The 19658-nt window shown below is 70.7% G+C and overlaps 5 pseudogenes; all 5 read left to right on the forward strand.

The window, feature by feature from the left end:
• The first annotated feature begins 717 nt into the window (after positions 1–717).
• On the forward strand, positions 718–837 carry LOC148756694 (5S ribosomal RNA; annotated as a pseudogene).
• Positions 838–5490: 4653 nt separating this feature from the next.
• Positions 5491–5610, forward strand: LOC148756695 (5S ribosomal RNA; annotated as a pseudogene).
• A 1418-nt stretch (positions 5611–7028) lies between these two features.
• LOC148756696 (5S ribosomal RNA) lies at positions 7029–7148 on the forward strand (annotated as a pseudogene).
• A 6257-nt stretch (positions 7149–13405) lies between these two features.
• LOC148756697 (5S ribosomal RNA) lies at positions 13406–13525 on the forward strand (annotated as a pseudogene).
• Positions 13526–18190: 4665 nt separating this feature from the next.
• On the forward strand, positions 18191–18310 carry LOC148756698 (5S ribosomal RNA; annotated as a pseudogene).
• The last annotated feature ends 1348 nt before the right edge of the window (positions 18311–19658 follow it).

The raw sequence follows: 19658 nt of genomic DNA on the forward strand, positions 1-19658 counted from the left end.
CACCGCCATCTTCCCAGCCCCCGCCCCAGCCCCCGCCGCCACCAATGCCATACTCGCTCAGTCTCCCGCCTCTGCTCTCCCGGCCTCCGCCGCCAGCACCGCCCTCACGCCCTCCCCAGCCCCCGCCGCCACCGCCGCCGCCATCGGCCCCCGTGTCCCAGCACCCACCGTCAAAGCCCCCATTGTCGCCGCCGCCATCGTCGCCCTGGCGCCATCCACGCGGTTGCCATCGCCTACCTCGCCACCCTCCCCTGCCTCTGCCGCCGCCGCCGCCGCCGCCGCAGCCGCCCCCGCCGCCGCCGCGGGGTCCTCCCACAACTCCCAGGCCCAGGGTTGCCTGCTGGTGCAGGCCTCCACCAGCCTTGGGGCTGCGGTTGGGGGTAAACCTGGTGGCGGTAGGGGGGCGGGTTGTATGCCGGTCTGGGTGCGGGGAGTCCCAGGATGCCAGAGTTCCACGACTTCTGGCACCATCAGGGAAGTGGCAGTGTCCCATGGAGCCCCGGGTGGCGCGAAGGGGCCTCGCTGTCGGCCAGGAGTAGCCCGCCGCCCACGCCAGGGGCATTAGGAAGAGGCGGGGAGCCGGACTGGGGGGGGACGCGGTGCTGGCAGAGCCGGCCCGCGGGTCGATGCTCGCCACCGGAGCGGCTCATCTGCATGGCGGGCGCTCACGAGACAGGCCGGGAGCAGGCTCTTGGGGTGCGGGAGCCGGGTCCCAGCGTCTACGGCCATACCACCCTGAACGCGCCCGATCTCCTCTGATCTCGGGAGCTAAGCAGGGAGGGGCCTGGTTAGTACTTGCATGGGAGACCGCCTGGGAATACCTGTAGGCTTTTGCTCGCCTCTCCTTTTGCGCCGCCGCCCCGGCGTGCCTCCCTCCGAATCCCTGCCGCCCCTTGCCCCTCTGCAACCCCTGCAGCCGCCCAGCCAGCCGAAGGTCCCCCTGGCCAGAGGAGGGACAGCCGCCCAGCACTACAAGCTCGCATCCCCGGCCGCACACCAGGCCTGTCGGCCAGGGCTCCCCCCCTCTCCCTCTTCTTAGTGCTCTTCGCCGAGGCAGGCCGTCAGCCTGCAGCAGTCAGCCGCGTCTAGGTCGCCGCCGCCGCCACCGCCATCGCAGGGCTCCCTCTCGCTCCCCGACCCTGCCGCCGCCGCAACCCCCAACGCCCAAGCCCAGGGCTGCCTGCCGGCGCAGGCTTCCACCAGGCTCTCTCCATCCCAGGACGTGCCGGTCCTTTGCACCTCGGCCCGAGCCCAGGGGACGCCCATCCCTGCGCCTGCCCCTGGGCCCCGAGACACAGGATCGGCGTGTCCTCGGGCAAACGGGACGCCCACCCGCCCCGCCCCACCGGAGTCTTCTGTCTCCGCGGGCAGGCACCTCTCCCCACACCCCCGCGCGTCCCCTCCCGTCTCCCACAAGAGCCAGGAGCCCTCCCTTCCCGCCGGCCACGGTGTCCCCGACACAAAGGGCACAAAGAGCCGGGACAAACCAGGGGACGGCGGGAGCAGCACCCCAACACACCACGCGCCATCGACTCCAGGGGAGACCGCCACAAGGGAAGAGCAGGCACGCAGGCACACAATCCTCACAACCAGGGTGCCTGGGGGCTGCCACTCTCCTCCCGCGGGCGGGTCCCTGGGCGGGGCTCAGAGCCCACTGGCCCTCCGGAGACCCTGGCGGCCCGCCCCGGGGGCTTCAATGGTGACTGCCAACGCCAGGGCAATGCCTCCTTGGCGGAGCCCAGCCCCGGGCACGACCACACTCCGGTGGAGAAGCCACCACTTCAACACAGCCTCAGTGCGTCTGTCCCAGTCCGTGTGCCCGAATGTGCGTCCCTCCCACCCTCCCCCACCCCATGTCTGTCTGGCTCTGTGACGTGCCTGTTGGGTTCTTGCTCTGGCTCAGGAGCTCTCTCCCCGCGTGCCAGCCCCCTCTTTCTCTGTCTCTGTCCATGTCTCTCTGTATGTCTAGACACATACATGTACATATACGTGTATATTTCCATCTCGCTCCCTCTTACTCCTCCTCCCATTCTGTCTGTCTGTCCCTGTCCTGCGGGGACTCTAGTCCCTCTGCCCGCACAAGAACGCAGGATTTGGCGAGGCCAAGAAGGAACACCCACAGAGCCACGGATAGGGGGCTCATAGCACCATGTCTCACGGGCGGCTGGCTTGGAGACACGGCAAGCCGGAGCCGCCCGATCCCCCACCTGCTGGCCGATTCTCTGCCAACCAACAGACCCACCAAGCCGGCCCACTGCAGTCCGCGCCCCTCTGCAATTTGCAGTCCACCATCCGCGCTTCCTAGCTTGGCCACCGCAGCTCTGCCGGTGTCCAATGGCCAACTGGCAACAGCTGAAGGCCAAGCGGTAACAGCTGATGTCAGTGCAGCCCCACGCAGTACCCCCGTCCCCCGGTACCCCCGTCTCCCCGTCACCCCTGTCTCCGTTCCCCCGGTTCCCCGTCTTCCTGTCCCCCGTCTCCCGGGTCCCCCGTCCCCACGTTCCACCATCCCCCCTATTCCGGTCCCCCCCCCCCCCGTCCCCTGTTCCCCCCGTCCCCTGATCCCCCTGTTCCCCCGTACCCCCATCCACCCTCTCCCAGTCCACACGTCCCCCGGTGGCCCGTCCCCCCAGTACCCCCACGCCCCTGGTCCACCCGTCCCCCATTCCCTCGTCTCCAGGTCCCCCCCTCCCCGGGTCCCCCGACCCCCGTTCCCCCGTCTCCCGGTCCTCCGTCTCGCGGTCCACCTGTCCCCCGGTCCCCCAGTCCCAACGTCTCCCCGTCCCCCTGTCCCTCCTTCGCCTGGTCCCCCCGTCCCCCCATACCCCCGGTCTCCCGTTCCCCGGTCCCCCGTCTCCTGGTCCCCCGGTCCCCCGGTTCCCCCGGCGCCCAGGCGCCCTTCTACCGGTCCCCCCGTTCCCCGGTCGCCCCGTCTCCCGGTCCCCAGTCTCCCGGTCCCCTGTCTCCCGGTCGCCCGGTCTTCCGGTCCCCCGGTCCTCCGTCCAGTGTTACCACCTTCCCCCGGTCCCCCGGTCACCCCATCTCCCTGTCCCTCTGTCTCCCGGTCCGGCCGCACACCCATCCCCCCGTCTCCCGGTCCCCCGTCTCCCGGTCGCCCGGTCCCCAGGTCCCCCGTCTCCCGGTCCCCTCATCCCCTGGACCCCCAACCCCCGGTCCCTGGTCCCCCGGTTACCCCATCGCCCTGGCCCCCGTCTACCGATCTCCCAGTTCTCCGTTCGCCCCGTCTTCCGGTCCTCCCGTCCCACAGTCTCCCGTCTCCCGGTGTCCCATCTCCCGGTCACCCCGTCCCCGGTCCCCCGTCTCGCGGTCCCCCGTCTCCTAGTCGCCCCGTTCCCCGGTACCCGATCTCCCGGTCCCCTCATCCCCCAGTCCCCCAACCCCCGGTCCCCCGGTCCCCCCGTCCCCCGGTCCCCGGTCCCCCGGTCCCCCCATCTCCCGGTCCACTGGTACCCCCGTCCCCCCAGTCCATTCATGCCCCTGGTCACCCCGTCGCCCGGTCCCCTATCCCCCGGTCCCCCCAACCTCCGGTCCCCCGGTCCGCGGGTCCCCTGGTCCCCCCATCCGCCGTTCCCCCGGTCCCCCCCGTCTCCGTTGACCCGGTCCCCCCGTCCCCCGGTCCCCCCGTCCCCCGGTCCCCCCGACCCTCCAGTCCCCCTGTCCCTCTGTCTCCCGGTCCCCCCGTCACCCCGTCCCCCCGGCCCCAGGTCCCCCATCTCCCGGTCCCCCCGTCTCACGGTCCCCCGTTCCCCCGTTTCCCGGTCCCCCCCTCCCCATGTCCCTCGTCCCCCAGTACCCTCGTACTCCTGTCCCTCCATCCACCGGTCTCCTGGTCCCTCCGTCCCACCGTCCGCCAGTCCCACCGTCCTCTCATTCCCCCAATCCCCCAGTCCCCCAGTCTCCCTGTCCCCCAATTCCCCGGTCTCCCTTTCCCCTGGTACCGTGTCCCCCCATCTCCCGGTCCCCCCGTCCCCTGGTCCCACTGTCTCCCAGTACCCAGTCCCCCTGTCCCCCCCGTTCCCCCTTCCCCTTGTCACCCCATCCCCCAGTCCCCCCGTCCCCCCGGCCCTCTCGTACTCCCGTCCCCCCATCTTCCGGTCACCCCTTCCCCCCGTCCCACATGCCCCCGTCTCCCAGACCCCCCGTCCCCCGGTTCTCCCAGTTCCAACGGTCTCCCTGTCCCCCTGCCCCCCTTCCCCCATCTCCTGGTACCCCGTCCCCCGGTACCCCCGCCCCGGGTTCCTACAGTCCCACCGTTCTCCCTGTCCCCCCCCTTACACCCGTCTCCCGGTCCCCTGTCCCCCTGTCCTCCCGTCCCCCGGTCCCCCTGTCCCCCCGTTCTGTCTGTCGGTCCCTGTCCTGCGGGGACTCTAGTCCCTCTGTCCGCACAAGAACCCAGGATTTGGCGAGGCCAAGAAGGAACACCAACAGAGCCACGGATAGGGGGCTCATAGCACCATGTCTCACGGGCGGCTGGCTTGGAGACACGGCAAGCCGGAGCCGCCCGATCCCCAACCTGCCGGCCGATTCTCTGCCAACCAACAGACCCACCAAGCCGGCCCACTGCAGTCCGCGCCCCTCTGCAAATTGCAGTCCACCATCCGCGCTTCCTAGCTTGGCCACCGCAGCTCTGCCAGTGGCCAATGGCCAACTGGCAACAGCTGATGGCCAAGCGGTAACAGCTGATGTCCGTGCAGCCCCCACGCAGCACCCCTCCACGCGAGGCCCAGAGCCTGGAAAGTGCTCTCTGCAAGTCTGTCCCCACAGTCCCCGTCTGTCTCTCTCCGCCTACCTCTTGCTCCGTCTCTGGCCTTCTCTCATCCTCTCTCTCAACACCCTGGGTCAGGAGAGGTGATGTGTAGCCAGTGAAGTGACGAGTGATCGGGCGGGACGCCGGTCGCTGATGAGGGGCGAGGGCCCAGACAGAAGGCTGTGTGACGAAGGGTGGCGGCAGTCTGGAGGTGCTGCCCCCTGGTCGCGGGTGGCTCTCCCTGGCTTTGGGCCAGTGGGTGGGGCCGGCCAGGGCCAGGGCCTGGGTTGCACGTCCCTAGGGTGGAGGGGACTGAGAGGACCCTGCGACCCCCTCGGTGGCCCTGAGTGGTGGGGACAGCACAGCAGCAAGGGGGGGTGTGCGGTTGTGGGGCTGGGGGGGGGATGAGAGGTGTTGGGGTAGGGGGGCGTGGTAAAAGCCATTCCGGGCGTGGGGAGTCCCAGGATGCCAGGGCGCCCAGACATATGTCACAGTCAGGGAAGTGACAGAGGCCTGTGGAGCCACTGGGGGGCGCGAAGGGGCCTCGCTGCGGGCCAGGAGTAGCCCGTGGCCCACACCAGCGGCGACCGGAGGAGGCGGGGAGCGGGCGGGAGGCACTCGGGCACACATGCTCGCCACCCGAGCGGCCCAGCAGCATGGCGCGTGCGCTCAGGAGGCAAGTCGGGAGCAGGCTCTTGGAGTGACGGGAGCCGGGTCCCAGTGCCTAAGGCCATACCACCCTGAATGCAGCAGATCTCGTCTGATCTCGGAAGCGAAGCAGGGTCTGTCCTGGTTAGTACTTGGATGGGAGACCGCCTGGGAATACCTGTTGGCTTTTGCTAGCGTCTCCTTTTGCATCGCCGCTCCGGCGTGGCTCCCTCTGCAGCCTCCCAGCCAGCCGCAGGTCCCCCTGACCAGCAGAGGGTCAGCCGCCCGGCACTACAAGCTGGCAGCCCCGGCCGCACACCAGGCCCGTGGGCCAGGGCTCCCCCCACACACCCTCCTCTCAGTCCTCTTCGGTCCCGCAGGCCGTCATCGCGAATCCTTCGCCGACTCGCGGTCGCCGCCACCGCCGCCTGCGCCAAAGCCACCGCCACCACCGGGCTCCCCCCCCCACCCCCCCACCCCCCCCACCCCCGCCAGCGCTGCCCTCGCCCCCGCCCCTGTCCCCGCCTACGCCGCCGCCACCGCCAAACTCCCTCAAACTCCCTCCTGTGCTCTCCCCACCTCGGCCGCCAGCACCGCGCTCCCCATCTCCGCCACCAGTGCTGCCCTCTCCCCCACCCCCGCCCCCGCCGCCGCCATATCCGTACTCCCTCAATTCCCTCCTCCGCTCTCCCCGCCTCCAGCACCGCCATCTCCCCCGCCCCCGCCCCAGACCCCCGCAGCCACCATCGCCATACTCCCTCAGTCTCCCGCCTCTGCTCTCCCGGCCTCCCCCGCAGCACCGCCCTCACGCCCTCCCCCGCCCCCGCTGACGCCATTGCCGCACTCCCTCAATTCCCTCCTCTGCTCTCCCCGCCTCCAGCACCGCCATCTTCCCAGCCCCCGCCCCAGCCCCCGCCGCCACCAATGCCATACTCGCTCAGTCTCCCGCCTCTGCTCTCCCGGCCTCCGCCGCCAGCACCGCCCTCACGCCCTCCCCAGCCCCCGCCGCCACCGCCGCCGCCATCGGCCCCCGTGTCCCAGCGCCCACCGTCAATGCCCCCATTGTCGCCGCCGCCATCGCCGCCCTGGCGCCATCCACGCGGTTGCCATCGCCTACCTCGCCACCCTCCCCTGCCTCCGCCGCCGCCGCCGCCGCCGCCGCCGCAGCCGCCGCCGCAGCCGCCCCCGCCGCCGCCGCGGGGTCCTCCCACAACTCCCAGGCCCAGGGTTGCCTGCTGGTGCAGGCCTCCACCAGCCTTGGGGCTGCGGTTGGGGGTAAACCTGGTGGCGGTAGGGGAGCGGGTTGTATGCCGGTCTGGGTGCGGGGAGTCCCAGGATGCCAGAGTTCCACGACTTCTGGCACCATCAGGGAAGTGGCAGTGTCCCATGGAGCCCCGGGTGGCGCGAAGGGGCCTCGCTGTCGGCCAGGAGTAGCCCGCCGCCCACGCCAGGGGCATTAGGAAGAGGCGGGGAGCCGGACTGGGGGGGGACGCGGTGCTGGCAGAGCCGGCCCGCGGGTCGATGCTCGCCACCGGAGCGGCTCATCTGCATGGCGGGCGCTCACGAGACAGGCCGGGAGCAGGCTCTTGGGGCGCGGGAGCCGGGTCCCAGCGTCTACGGCCATACCACCCTGAACGCGCCCGATCTCCTCTGATCTCGGGAGCTAAGCAGGGAGGGGCCTGGTTAGTACTTGCATGGGAGACCTCCTGGGAATACCTGTAGGCTTTTGCTCGCCTCTCCTTTTGCGCCGCCGCCCCGGCGTGCCTCCCTCCGAATCCCTGCCGCCCCTTGCCCCTCTGCAACCCCTGCAGCCGCCCAGCCAGCCGAAGGTCCCCCTGGCCAGAGGAGGGACAGCCGCCCAGCACTACAAGCTCGCATCCCCGGCCGCACACCAGGCCTGTCGGCCAGGGCTCCCCCCCTCTCCCTCTTCTTAGTGCTCTTCGCCGAGGCAGGCCGTCAGCCTGCAGCAGTCAGCCGCGTCTAGGTCGCCGCCGCCGCCACCGCCATCGCAGGGCTCCCTCTCGCTCCCCGACCCTGCCGCCGCCGCAACCCCCAACGCCCAAGCCCAGGGCTGCCTGCCGGCGCAGGCTTCCACCAGGCTCTCTCCATCCCAGGACGTGCCGGTCCTTTGCACCTCGGCCCGAGCCCAGGGGACGCCCATCCCTGCGCCTGCCCCTGGGCCCCGAGACACAGGATCGGCGTGTCCTCGGGCAAACGGGACGCCCACCCGCCCCGCCCCACCGGAGTCTTCTGTCTCCGCGGGCAGGCACCTCTCCCCACACCCCCGCGCGTCCCCTCCCGTCTCCCACAAGAGCCAGGAGCCCTCCCTTCCCGCCGGCCACGGTGTCCCCGACACAAAGGGCACAAAGAGCCGGGACAAACCAGGGGACGGCGGGAACAGCACCCCAACACACCACGCGCCATCGACTCCAGGGGAGACCGCCACAAGGGAAGAGCAGGCACGCAGGCACACAATCCTCACAACCAGGGTGCCTGGGGGCTGCCACTCTCCTCTCGCGGGCGGGTCCCTGGGCGGGGCTCAGAGCCCACTGGCCCTCCGGAGACCCTGGCGGCCCGCCCCGGGGGCTTCAATGGTGACTGCCAACGCCAGGGCAATGCCTCCTTGGCGGAGCCCAGCCCCGGGCACGACCACACTCCGGTGGAGAAGCCACCACTTCAACACAGCCTCAGTGCGTCTGTCCCAGTCCGTGTGCCCGAATGTGCGTCCCTCCCACCCTCCCCCACCCCATGTCTGTCTGGCTCTGTGACGTGCCTGTTGGGTTCTGGCTCTGGCTCAGGAGCTCTCTCCCCGCGTGCCAGCCCCCTCTTTCTCTGTCTCTGTCCATGTCTCTCTGTATGTCTAGACACATACATGTACATATACGTGTATATTTCCATCTCGCTCCCTCTTACTCCTCCTCCCGTTCTGTCTGTCTGTCCCTGTCCTGCGGGGACTCTAGTCCCTCTGCCCGCACAAGAACGCAGGATTTGGCGAGGCCAAGAAGGAACACCCACAGAGCCACGGATAGGGGTCTCATAGCACCATGTCTCACGGGCGGCTGGCTTGGAGACACGGCAAGCCGGAGCCGCCCGATCCCCCACCTGCTGGCCGATTCTCTGCCAACCAACAGACCCACCAAGCCGGCCCACTGCAGTCCGCGCCCCTCTGCAATTTGCAGTCCACCATCCGCGCTTCCTAGCTTGGCTACCGCAGCTCTGCCGGTGTCCAATGGCCAACTGGCAACAGCTGAAGGCCAAGCGGTAACAGCTGATGTCAGTGCAGCCCCACGCAGTACCCCCGTCCCCCGGTACCCCCGTCTCCCCGTCACCCCTGTCTCCGTTCCCCCGGTTCCCCGTCTTCCTGTCCCCCGTCTCCCGGGTCCCCCGTCCCCACGTTCCACCATCCCCCCTATTCCGGTCCCCCCCGTCCCCTGTTCCCCCCGTCCCCTGATCCCCCTGTTCCCCCGTACCCCCTTCCACCCTCTCCCAGTCCACCCGTCCCCCGGTGCCACCGTCCCCCCAGTGCCCCATCCCCCGTCCCCCGCTCCCCCGTCCCCCCAGTCCACCCACGCCCCTGGTCCACCCGTCCCCCATTCCCTCGTCTCCCGGTACCCCCCTCCCCGGGTCCCCCGACCCCCGTTCCCCCGTCTCCCGGTCCTCCGTCTCGCGGTCCACCTGTCCCCCGGTCCCCCAGTCCCAACGTCTCCCCGTCCCCCCGTCCCTCCTTCGCCTGGTCCCCCCGTCCCCCCATACCCCCGGTCTCCTGTTCCCCGGTCCCCCGTCTCCTGGTCCCCCGGTCCCCCGGTTCCCCCGGCGCCCAGGAGCCCTTCTACCGGTCCCCCCGTTCCCCGGTCGCCCCGTCTCCCGGTCCCCAGTCTCCCGGTCCCCTGTCTCCCGGTCGCCCGGTCTTCCGGTCCCCCGGTCCTCCGTCCAGTGTTACCCCCTTCCCCGGTCCCCCGGTCCCCCCATCTCCCTGTCCCTCTGTCTCCCGGTCCGGCCGCACACCCATCCCCCCGTCTCCCGGTCCCCCGTCTCCCGGTCGCCCGGTCCCCAGGTCCCCCGTCTCCCGGTCCCCTCATCCCCTGGACCCCCAACCCCCGGTCCCTGGTCCCCCGGTCCCCCAGTCCCCCGGTTCCCCCATCGCCCTGGCCCCCGTCTACCGATCCCCCAGTTCTCCGTTCGCCCCGTCTCCCGGTCCTCCCGTCCCACAGTCTCCCGTCTCCCGGTGTCCCATCTCCCGGTCACCCCGTCCCCGGTCCCCCGTCTCGCGGTCCCCCGTCTCCTAGTCGCCCCGTTCCCCGGTACCCGATCTCCCGGTCCCCTCATCCCCCAGTCCCCCAACCCCCGGTCCCCCGGTCCCCCCGTCCCCCGGTCCCCGGTCCCCCGGTCCCCCCATCTCCCGGTCCACTGGTACCCCCGTCCCCCAGTCCATTCATGCCCCTGGTCACCCCGTCGCCCGGACCCCTATCCCCCGGTCCCCCCAACCTCCGGTCCCCCGGTCCGCGGGTCCCCTGGTCCCCCCATCCGCCGTTCCCCCGGTCCCCCCCGTCTCCGTTGCCCCGGTCCCCCCGTCCCCCGGTCCCCCCGTACCCCGGTCCCCCCGACCCTCCAGTCCCCCTGTCCCTCTGTCTCCCGGTCCCCCCGTCACCCCGGCCCCCCGGCCCCAGGTCCCCCATCTCCCGGTCCCCCCGTCTCACGGTCCCCCGTTCCCCCGTTTCCCGGTCCCCCCCTCCCCATGTCCCTCGTCCACCAGTACCCTCGTACTCCTGTCCCTCCATCCACCGGTCTCCTGGTCCCTCCGTCCCACCGTCCGCCAGTCCCACCGTCCTCTCATTCCCCCAATCCCCCAGTGTCCCAGTCTCCCTGTCCCCCAATTCCCCGGTCTCCCTTTCCCCTGGTACCGTGTCCCCCCATCTCCCGGTCCCCCCGTCCCCTGGTCCCACTGTCTCCCAGTACCCAGTCCCCCTGTCCCCCCGGTCCCCCGGTCCCCTTGTCCCCCCATTCCCCAGACCCCCGTCCCCCTGGCCCTCTCGTACTCCCGTCCCCCCATCTTCCGGTCACCCCTTCCCCCCGTCCCACATGCCCCCGTCTCCCAGACCCCCCGTCCCCCGGTTCTCCCAGTTCCAACGGTCTCCCTGTCCCCCTGCCCCCCTTCCCCCATCTCCTGGTACCCCGTCCCCCGGTACCCCCGCCCCGGGTTCCTACAGACCCACCGTTCTCCCTGTCCCCCCTCTTACACCCGTCTCCCGGTCCCCTGTCCCCCGGTCCTCCCGTCCCCCGGTCCCCCTGTCCCCCCGTTCTGTCTGTCGGTCCCTGTCCTGCGGGGACTCTAGTCCCTCTGCCCGCACAAGAACCCAGGATTTGGCGAGGCCAAGAAGGAACACCAACAGAGCCACGGATAGGGAGCTCATAGCACCATGTCTCACGGGCGGCTGGCTTGGAGACACGGCAAGCCGGAGCCGCCCGATCCCCTACCTGCCGGCCGATTCTCTGCCAACCAACAGACTCACCAAGCCGGCCCACTGCAGTCCGCGCCCCTCTGCAATTTGCAGTCCACCATCCGCCCTTCCTAGCTTGGCCACCGCAGCTCTGCCAGTGGCCAATGGCCAACTGGCAACAGCTGATGGCCAAGCGGTAACAGCTGATGTCCGTGCAGCCCCCACGCAGCACCCCTCCACGCGAGGCCCAGAGCCTGGAAAGTGCTCTCTGCAAGTCTGTCCCCACAGTCCCCGTCTGTCTCTCTCCACCTACCTCTTGCTCCGTCTCTGGCCTTCTCTCATCCTCTCTCTCAACACCCTGGGTCAGGAGAGGTGATGTGTAGCCAGTGAAGTGACCAGTGATCGGGCGGGACGCCGGTCGCTGATGAGGGGCGAGGGCCCAGACAGAAGGCTGTGTGACGAAGGGTGGCGGCAGTCTGGAGGTGCTGCCCCCTGGTCGCGGGTGGCTCTCCCTGGCTTTGGGCCAGTGGGTGGGGCCGGCCAGGGCCAGGGCCTGGGTTGCACGTCCCTAGGGTGGAGGGGACTGAGAGGACCCTGCGACCCCCTCGGTGGCCCTGAGTGGTGGGGACAGCACAGCAGCAAGGAGGGTGTGCGGTTGTGGGGCTGGGGGGGGGATGAGAGGGGTTGGGGTAGGGCGGCGTGGTAAAAGCCATTCCGGGCGTGGGGAGTCCCAGGATGCCAGGGCGCCCAGACATATGTCACAGTCAGGGAAGTGACAGAGGCCTGTGGAGCCACTGGGGGGCGCGAAGGGGCCTCGCTGCGGGCCAGGAGTAGCCCGTCGCCCACACCAGCGGCGACCGGAGGAGGCGGGGAGCGGGCGGGAGGCACTCGGGCAGACATGCTCGCCACCCGAGCGGCCCAGCAGCATGGCGCGTGCGCTCAGGAGGCAAGTCGGGAGCAGGCTCTTGGAGTGCCGGGAGCCGGGTCCCAGTGCCTAAGGCCATACCACCCTGAACGCAGCAGATCTCCTCTGATCTCGGAAGCGAAGCAGGGTCTGTCCTGGTTAGTACTTGGATGGGAGACCGCCTGGGAATACCTGTTGGCTTTTGCTAGCGTCTCCTTTTGCATCGCCGCTCCGGCGTGGCTCCCTCCGAACCCCTGCCGCCCCTTGCCCCTCTGCAGCCTCCCAGCCAGCCGCAGGTCCCCCTGACCAGCAGAGGGTCAGCCGCCCGGCACTACAAGCTGGCAGCCCCGGCCGCACACCAGGCCCGTGGGCCAGGGCTCCCCCCACACACCCTCCTCTCAGTCCTCTTCGGTCCCGCAGGCCGTCATCGCGAATCCTTCGCCGACTCGCGGTCGCCGCCACCGCCGCCTGCGCCAAAGCCACCGCCACCACCGGGCTCCCCACCCCCCCACCCCCCCACCCCCCCACCCCCCACCCCCGCCAGCGCTGCCCTCGCCCCCGCCCCTGTCCCCGCCCCCGCCGCCGCCACCGCCAAACTCCCTCAAACTCCCTCCTGTGCTCTCCCCACCTCGGCCGCCAGCACCGCGCTCCCCATCTCCGCCACCAGTGCTGCCCTCTCCCCCACCCCCGCCCCCGCCGCCGCCATATCCGTACTCCCTCAATTCCCTCCTCCGCTCTCCCCGCCTCCAGCACCGCCATCTCCCCCGCCCCCGCCCCAGACCCCCGCAGCCACCATCGCCATACTCCCTCAGTCTCCCGCCTCTGCTCTCCCGGCCTCCGCCGCCAGCACCGCCCTCACGCCCTCCCCCGCCCCCGCTGCCGCCATTGCCGCACTCCCTCAATTCCCTCCTCTGCTCTCCCCGCCTCCAGCACCGCCATCTTCCCAGCCCCCGCCCCAGCCCCCGCCGCCACCAATGCCATACTCGCTCAGTCGCCCACCTCTGCTCTCCCGGCCTCCGCCGCCAGCACCGCCCTCACGCCCTCCCCAGCCCCCGCCGCCACCGCCGCCGCCATCGGCCCCCGTGTCCCAGCGCCCACCGTCAAAGCCCCCATTGTCGCCGCCGCCATCGCCGCCCTGGCGCCATCCACGCGGTTGCCATCGCCTACCTCGCCACCCTCCCCTGCCTCCGCCGCCGCCGCCGCCGCCGCCGCAGCCGCCCCCGCCGCCGCCGCGGGGTCCTCCCACAACTCCCAGGCCCAGGGTTGCCTGCTGGTTCAGGCCTCAAACAGCCTTGGGGCTGCGGTTGGGGGTAAACCTGGTGGCGGTAGGGGGGCGGGTTGTATGCCGGTCTGGGTGCCGGGAGTCCCAGGATGCCAGAGTTCCACGACTTCTGGCACCATCAGGGAAGTGGCAGTGTCCCATGGAGCCCCGGGTGGCGCGAAGGGGCCTCGCTGTCGGCCAGGAGTAGCCCGCCGCCCACGCCAGGGGCATTAGGAAGAGGCGGGGAGCCGGACTGGGGGGGGACGCGGTGCTGGCAGAGCCGGCCCGCGGGTCGATGCTCGCCACCGGAGCGGCTCATCTGCATGGCGGGCGCTCACGAGACAGGCCGGGAGCAGGCTCTTGGGGCGCGGGAGCCGGGTATCAGCGTCTACGGCCATACCACCCTGAACGCGCCCGATCTCCTCTGATCTCGGGAGCTAAGCAGGGAGGGGCCTGGTTAGTACTTGCATGGGAGACCTCCTGGGAATACCTGTAGGCTTTTGCTCGCCTCTCCTTTTGCGCCGCCGCCCCGGCGTGCCTCCCTCCGAATCCCTGCCGCCCCTTGCCCCTCTGCAACCCCTGCAGCCGCCCAGCCAGCCGAAGGTCCCCCTGGCCAGAGGAGGGACAGCCGCCCAGCACTACAAGCTCGCATCCCCGGCCGCACACCAGGCCTGTCGGCCAGGGCTCCCCCCCTCTCCCTCTTCTTAGTGCTCTTCGCCGAGGCAGGCCGTCAGCCTGCAGCAGTCAGCCGCGTCTAGGTCGCCGCCGCCGCCACCGCCATCGCAGGGCTCCCTCTCGCTCCCCGACCCTGCCGCCGCCGCAACCCCCAACGCCCAAGCCCAGGGCTGCCTGCCGGCGCAGGCTTCCACCAGGCTCTCTCCATCCCAGGACGTGCCGGTCCTTTGCACCTCGGCCCGAGCCCAGGGGACGCCCATCCCTGCGCCTGCCCCTGGGCCCCGAGACACAGGATCGGCGTGTCCTCGGGCAAACGGGACGCCCACCCGCCCCGCCCCACCGGAGTCTTCTGTCTCCGCGGGCAGGCACCTCTCCCCACACCCCCGCGCGTCCCCTCCCGTCTCCCACAAGAGCCAGGAGCCCTCCCTTCCCGCCGGCCACGGTGTCCCCGACACAAAGGGCACAAAGAGCCGGGACAAACCAGGGGACGGCGGGAGCAGCACCCCAACACACCACGCGCCATCGACTCCAGGGGAGACCGCCACAAGGGAAGAGCAGGCACGCAGGCACACAATCCTCACAACCAGGGTGCCTGGGGGCTGCCACTCTCCTCCCGCGGGCGGGTCCCTGGGCGGGGCTCAGAGCCCACTGGCCCTCCGGAGACCCTGGCGGCCCGCCCCGGGGGCTTCAATGGTGACTGCCAACGCCAGGGCAATGCCTCCTTGGCGGAGCCCAGCCCCGGGCACGACCACACTCCGGTGGAGAAGCCACCACTTCAACACAGCCTCAGTGCGTCTGTCCCAGTCCGTGTGCCCGAATGTGCGTCCCTCCCACCCTCCCCCACCCCATGTCTGTCTGGCTCTGTGACGTGCCTGTTGGGTTCTGGCTCTGGCTCAGGAGCTCTCTCCCCGCGTGCCAGCCCCCTCTTTCTCTGTCTCTGTCCATGTCTCTCTGTATGTCTAGACACATACATGTACATATACGTGTATATTTCCATCTCGCTCCCTCTTACTCCTCCTCCCGTTCTGTCTGTCTGTCCCTGTCCTGCGGGGACTCTAGTCCCTCTGCCCGCACAAGAACGCAGGATTTGGCGAGGCCAAGAAGGAACACCCACAGAGCCACGGATAGGGGGCTCATAGCACCATGTCTCACGGGCGGCTGGCTTGGAGACACGGCAAGCCGGAGCCGCCCGATCCCCCACCTGCTGGCCGATTCTCTGCCAACCAACAGACCCACCAAGCCGGCCCACTGCAGTCCGCGCCCCTCTGCAATTTGCAGTCCACCATCCGCGCTTCCTAGCTTGGCCACCGCAGCTCTGCCGGTGTCCAATGGCCAACTGGCAACAGCTGAAGGCCAAGCGGTAACAGCTGATGTCAGTGCAGCCCCACGCAGTACCCCCGTCCCCCGGTACCCCCGTCTCCCCGTCACCCCTGTCTCCGTTCCCCTGGTTCCCCGTCTTCCTGTCCCCCGTCTCCCGGGTCCCCCGTCCCCACGTTCCACCATCCCCCCTATTCCGGTCCCCCCCCCCGTCCCCTGTTCCCCCCGTCCCCTGATCCCCCTGTTCCCCCGTACCCCCATCCACCCTCTCCCAGTCCACACGTCCCCCGGTGGCCCGTCCCCCCAGTCCCCCCACGCCCCTGGTCCACCCGTCCCCCATTCCCTCGTCTCCCGGTACCCCCCTCCCCGGGTCCCCCGACCCCCGTTCCCCCGTCTCCCGGTCCTCCGTCTCGCGGTCCACCTGTCCCCCGGTCCCCCAGTCCCAACGTCTCCCCGTCCCCCCGTCCCTCCTTCGCCTGGTCCCCCCGTCCCCCCATACCCCCGGTCTCCTGTTCCCCGGTCCCCCGTCTCCTGGTCCCCCGGTCCCCCGGTTCCCCCGGCGCCCAGGCGCCCTTCTACCGGTCCCCCCGTTCCCCGGTCGCCCCGTCTCCCGGTCCCCAGTCTCCCGGTCCCCTGTCTCCCGGTCGCCCGGTCTTCCAGTCCCCCGGTCCTCCGTCCAGTGTTACCCCCTTCCCCCGGTCCCCCGGTCCCCCCATCTCCCTGTCCCTCTGTCTCCCGGTCCGGCCGCACACCCATCCCCCCGTCTCCCGGTCCCCCGTCTCCCGGTCGCCCGGTCCCCAGGTCCCCCGTCTCCCGGTCCCCTCATCCCCTGGACCCCCAACCCCCGGTCCCTGGTCCCCCGGTCCCCCAGTCCCCCGGTTCCCCCATCGCCCTGGCCCCCGTCTACCGATCCCCCAGTTCTCCGTTCGCCCCGTCTTCCGGTCCTCCCGTCCCACAGTCTCCCGTCTCCCGGTGTCCCATCTCCCGGTCACCCCGTCCCCGGTCCCCCGTCTCGCGGTCCCCCGTCTCCTAGTCGCCCCGTTCCCCGGTACCCGATCTCCCGGTCCCCTCATCCCCCAGTCCCCCAACCTCCGGTCCCCCGGTCCCCCCGTCCCCCGGTCCCCGGTCCCCCGGTCCCCCCATCTCCCGGTCCACTGGTACCCCCGTCCCCCCAGTCCATTCATGCCCCTGGTCACCCCGTCGCCCGGTCCCCTATCCCCCGGTCCCCCCAACCTCCGGTCCCCCGGTCCGCGGGTCCCCTGGTCCCCCCATCCGCCGTTCCCCCGGTCCCCCCCGTCTCCGTTGCCCCGGTCCCCCCGTCCCCCGGTCCCCCCGTACCCCGGTCCCCCCGACCCTCCAGTCCCCCTGTCCCTCTGTCTCCCGGTCCCCCCGTCACCCCGGCCCCCCGGCCCCAGGTCCCCCATCTCCCGGTCCCCCCGTCTCACGGTCCCCCGTTCCCCCGTTTCCCGGTCCCCCCCTCCCCATGTCCCTCGTCCCCCAGTACCCTCGTACTCCTGTCCCTCCATCCACCGGTCTCCTGGTCTTTCCGTCCCACCGTCCGCCAGTCCCACCGTCCTCTCATTCCCCCAATCCCCCAGTCCCCCAGTCTCCCTGTCCCCCAATTCCCCGGTCTCCCTTTCCCCTGGTACCGTGTCCCCCCATCTCCCGGTCCCCCCGTCCCCTGGTCCCACTGTCTCCCAGTACCCAGTCCCCCTGTCCCCCCGGTCCCCCGGTCCCCTTGTCCCCCCATCCCCCAGACCCCCGGCCCCCCGGCCCTCTCGTACTCCCGTCCCCCCATCTTCCGGTCACCCCTTCCCCCCGTCCCACATGCCCCCGTCTCCCAGACCCCCCGTCCCCCGGTTCTCCCAGTTCCAACGGTCTCCCTGTCCCCCTGCCCCCCTTCCCCCATCTCCTGGTACCCCGTCACCCGGTACCCCCGCCCCGGGTTCCTACAGACCCACCGTTCTCCCTGTCCCCCCTCTTACACCCGTCTCCCGGTCCCCTGTCCCCCGGTCCTCCCGTCCTCCGGTCCCCCTGTCCCCCCGTTCTGTCTGTCGGTCCCTGTCCTGCGGGGACTCTAGTCCCTCTGCCCGCACAAGAACCCAGGATTTGGCGAGGCCAAGAAGGAACACCAACAGAGCCACGGATAGGGAGCTCATAGCACCATGTCTCACGGGCGGCTGGCTTGGAGACACGAAAAGCCGGAGCCGCCCGATCCCCTACCTGCCGGCCGATTCTCTGCCAACCAACAGACTCACCAAGCCGGCCCACTGCAGTCCGCGCCCCTCTGCAATTTGCAGTCCACCATCCGCGCTTCCTAGCTTGGCCACCGCAGCTCTGCCAGTGGCCAATGGCCAACTGGCAACAGCTGATGGCCAAGCGGTAACAGCTGATGTCCGTGCAGCCCCCACGCAGCACCCCTCCACGCGAGGCCCAGAGCCTGGAAAGTGCTCTCTGCAAGTCTGTCCCCACAGTCCCCGTCTGTCTCTCTCCACCTACCTCTTGCTCCATCTCTGGCCTTCTCTCATCCTCTCTCTCAACACCCTGGGTCAGGAGAGGTGATGTGTAGCCAGTGAAGTGACCAGTGATCGGGCGGGACGCCGGTCGCTGATGAGGGGCGAGGGCCCAGACAGAAGGCTGTGTGACGAAGGGTGGCGGCAGTCTGGAGGTGCTGCCCCCTGGTCGCGGGTGGCTCTCCCTGGCTTTGGGCCAGTGGGTGGGGCCGGCCAGGGCCAGGGCCTGGGTTGCACGTCCCTAGGGTGGAGGGGACTGAGAGGACCCTGCGACCCCCTCGGTGGCCCTGAGTGGTGGGGACAGCACAGCAGCAAGGAGGGTGTGCGGTTGTGGGGCTGGGGGGGGGGATGAGAGGGTTTGGGGTAGGGCGGCGTGGTAAAAGCCATTCCGGGCGTGGGGAGTCCCAGGATGCCAGGGCGCCCAGACATATGTCACAGTCAGGGAAGTGACAGAGGCCTGTGGAGCCACTGGGGGGCGCGAAGGGGCCTCGCTGCGGGCCAGGAGTAGCCCGTCGCCCACACCAGCGGCGAACGGAGGAGGCGGGGAGCGGGCGGGAGGCACTCGGGCAGACATGCTCGCCACCCGAGCGGCCCAGCAGCATGGCGCGTGCGCTCAGGAGGCAAGTCGGGAGCAGGCTCTTGGAGTGCCGGGAGCCGGGTCCCAGTGCCTAAGGCCATACCACCCTGAACGCAGCAGATCTCGTCTGATCTCGGAAGCGAAGCAGGGTCTGTCCTGGTTAGTACTTGGATGGGAGACCGCCTGGGAATACCTGTTGGCTTTTGCTAGCGTCTCCTTTTGCATCGCCGCTCCGGCGTGGCTCCCTCTGCAGCCTCCCAGCCAGCCGCAGGTCCCCCTGACCAGCAGAGGGTCAGCCGCCCGGCACTACAAGCTGGCAGCCCCGGCCGCACACCAGGCCCGTGGGCCAGGGCTCCCCCCACACACCCTCCTCTCAGTCCTCTTCGGTCCCGCAGGCCGTCATCGCGAATCCTTCGCCGACTCGCGGTCGCCGCCACCGCCGCCTGCGCCAAAGCCACCGCCACCACCGGGCTCCCCCCCCCACCCCCCCACCCCCCCCCCCCCCGCCAGCGCTGCCCTCGCCCCCGCCCCTGTCCCCGCCCCCGCCGCCGCCACCGCCAAACTCCCTCAAACTCCCTCCTGTGCTCTCCCCACCTCGGCCGCCAGCACCGCGCTCCCCATCTCCGCCACCAGTGCTGCCCTCTCCCCCACCCCCACCCCCGCCGCCGCCATATCCGTACTCCCTCAATTCCCTCCTCCGCTCTCCCCGCCTCCAGCACCGCCATCTCCCCCGCCCCCGCCCCAGACCCCCGCAGCCACCATCGCCATACTCCCTCAGTCTCCCGCCTCTGCTCTCCCGGCCTCCCCCGCAGCACCGCCCTCACGCCCTCCCCCGCCCCCGCTGCCGCCATTGCCGCACTCCCTCAATTCCCTCCTCTGCTCTCCCCGCCTCCAGCACCGCCATCTTCCCAGCCCCCGCCCCAGCCCCCGCCGCCACCAATGCCATACTCGCTCAGTCTCCCGCCTCTGCTCTCCCGGCCTCCGCCGCCAGCACCGCCCTCACGCCCTCCCCAGCTCCCGCCGCCACCGCCGCCGCCATCGGCCCCCGTGTCCCAGCGCCCACCGTCAATGCCCCCATTGTCGCCGCCGCCATCGCCGCCCTGGCGCCATCCACGCGGTTGCCATCGCCTGCCTCGACACCATCCCCTGCCTCCGCCGCCGCCGCCGCCGCCGCCGCCGCAGCCGCCGCCGCAGACGCCCCCGCCGCCGCCGCGGGGTCCTCCCACAACTCCCAGGCCCAGGGTTGCCTGCTGGTGCATGCCTCCACCAGCCTTGGGGCTGCGGTTGGGGGTAAACCTGGTGGCGGTAGGGGGGCGGGTTGTATGCCGGTCTGGGTGCGGGGAGTCCCAGGATGCCAGAGTTCCACGACTTCTGGCACCATCAGGGAAGTGGCAGTGTCCCATGGAGCCCCGGGTGGCGCGAAGGGGCCTCGCTGTCGGCCAGGAGTAGCCCGCCGCCCACGCCAGGGGCATTAGGAAGAGGCGGGGAGCCGGACTGGGGGGGGACGCGGTGCTGGCAGAGCCGGCCCGCGGGTCGATGCTCGCCACCGGAGCGGCT

Source organism: Rhinolophus sinicus, chromosome 11 (genome assembly GCF_057876585.1).
Source record: "Rhinolophus sinicus isolate RSI-liver-muscle chromosome 11, RSI-T2T, whole genome shotgun sequence".
Lineage (NCBI taxonomy): Eukaryota > Metazoa > Chordata > Mammalia > Chiroptera > Rhinolophidae > Rhinolophus > Rhinolophus sinicus.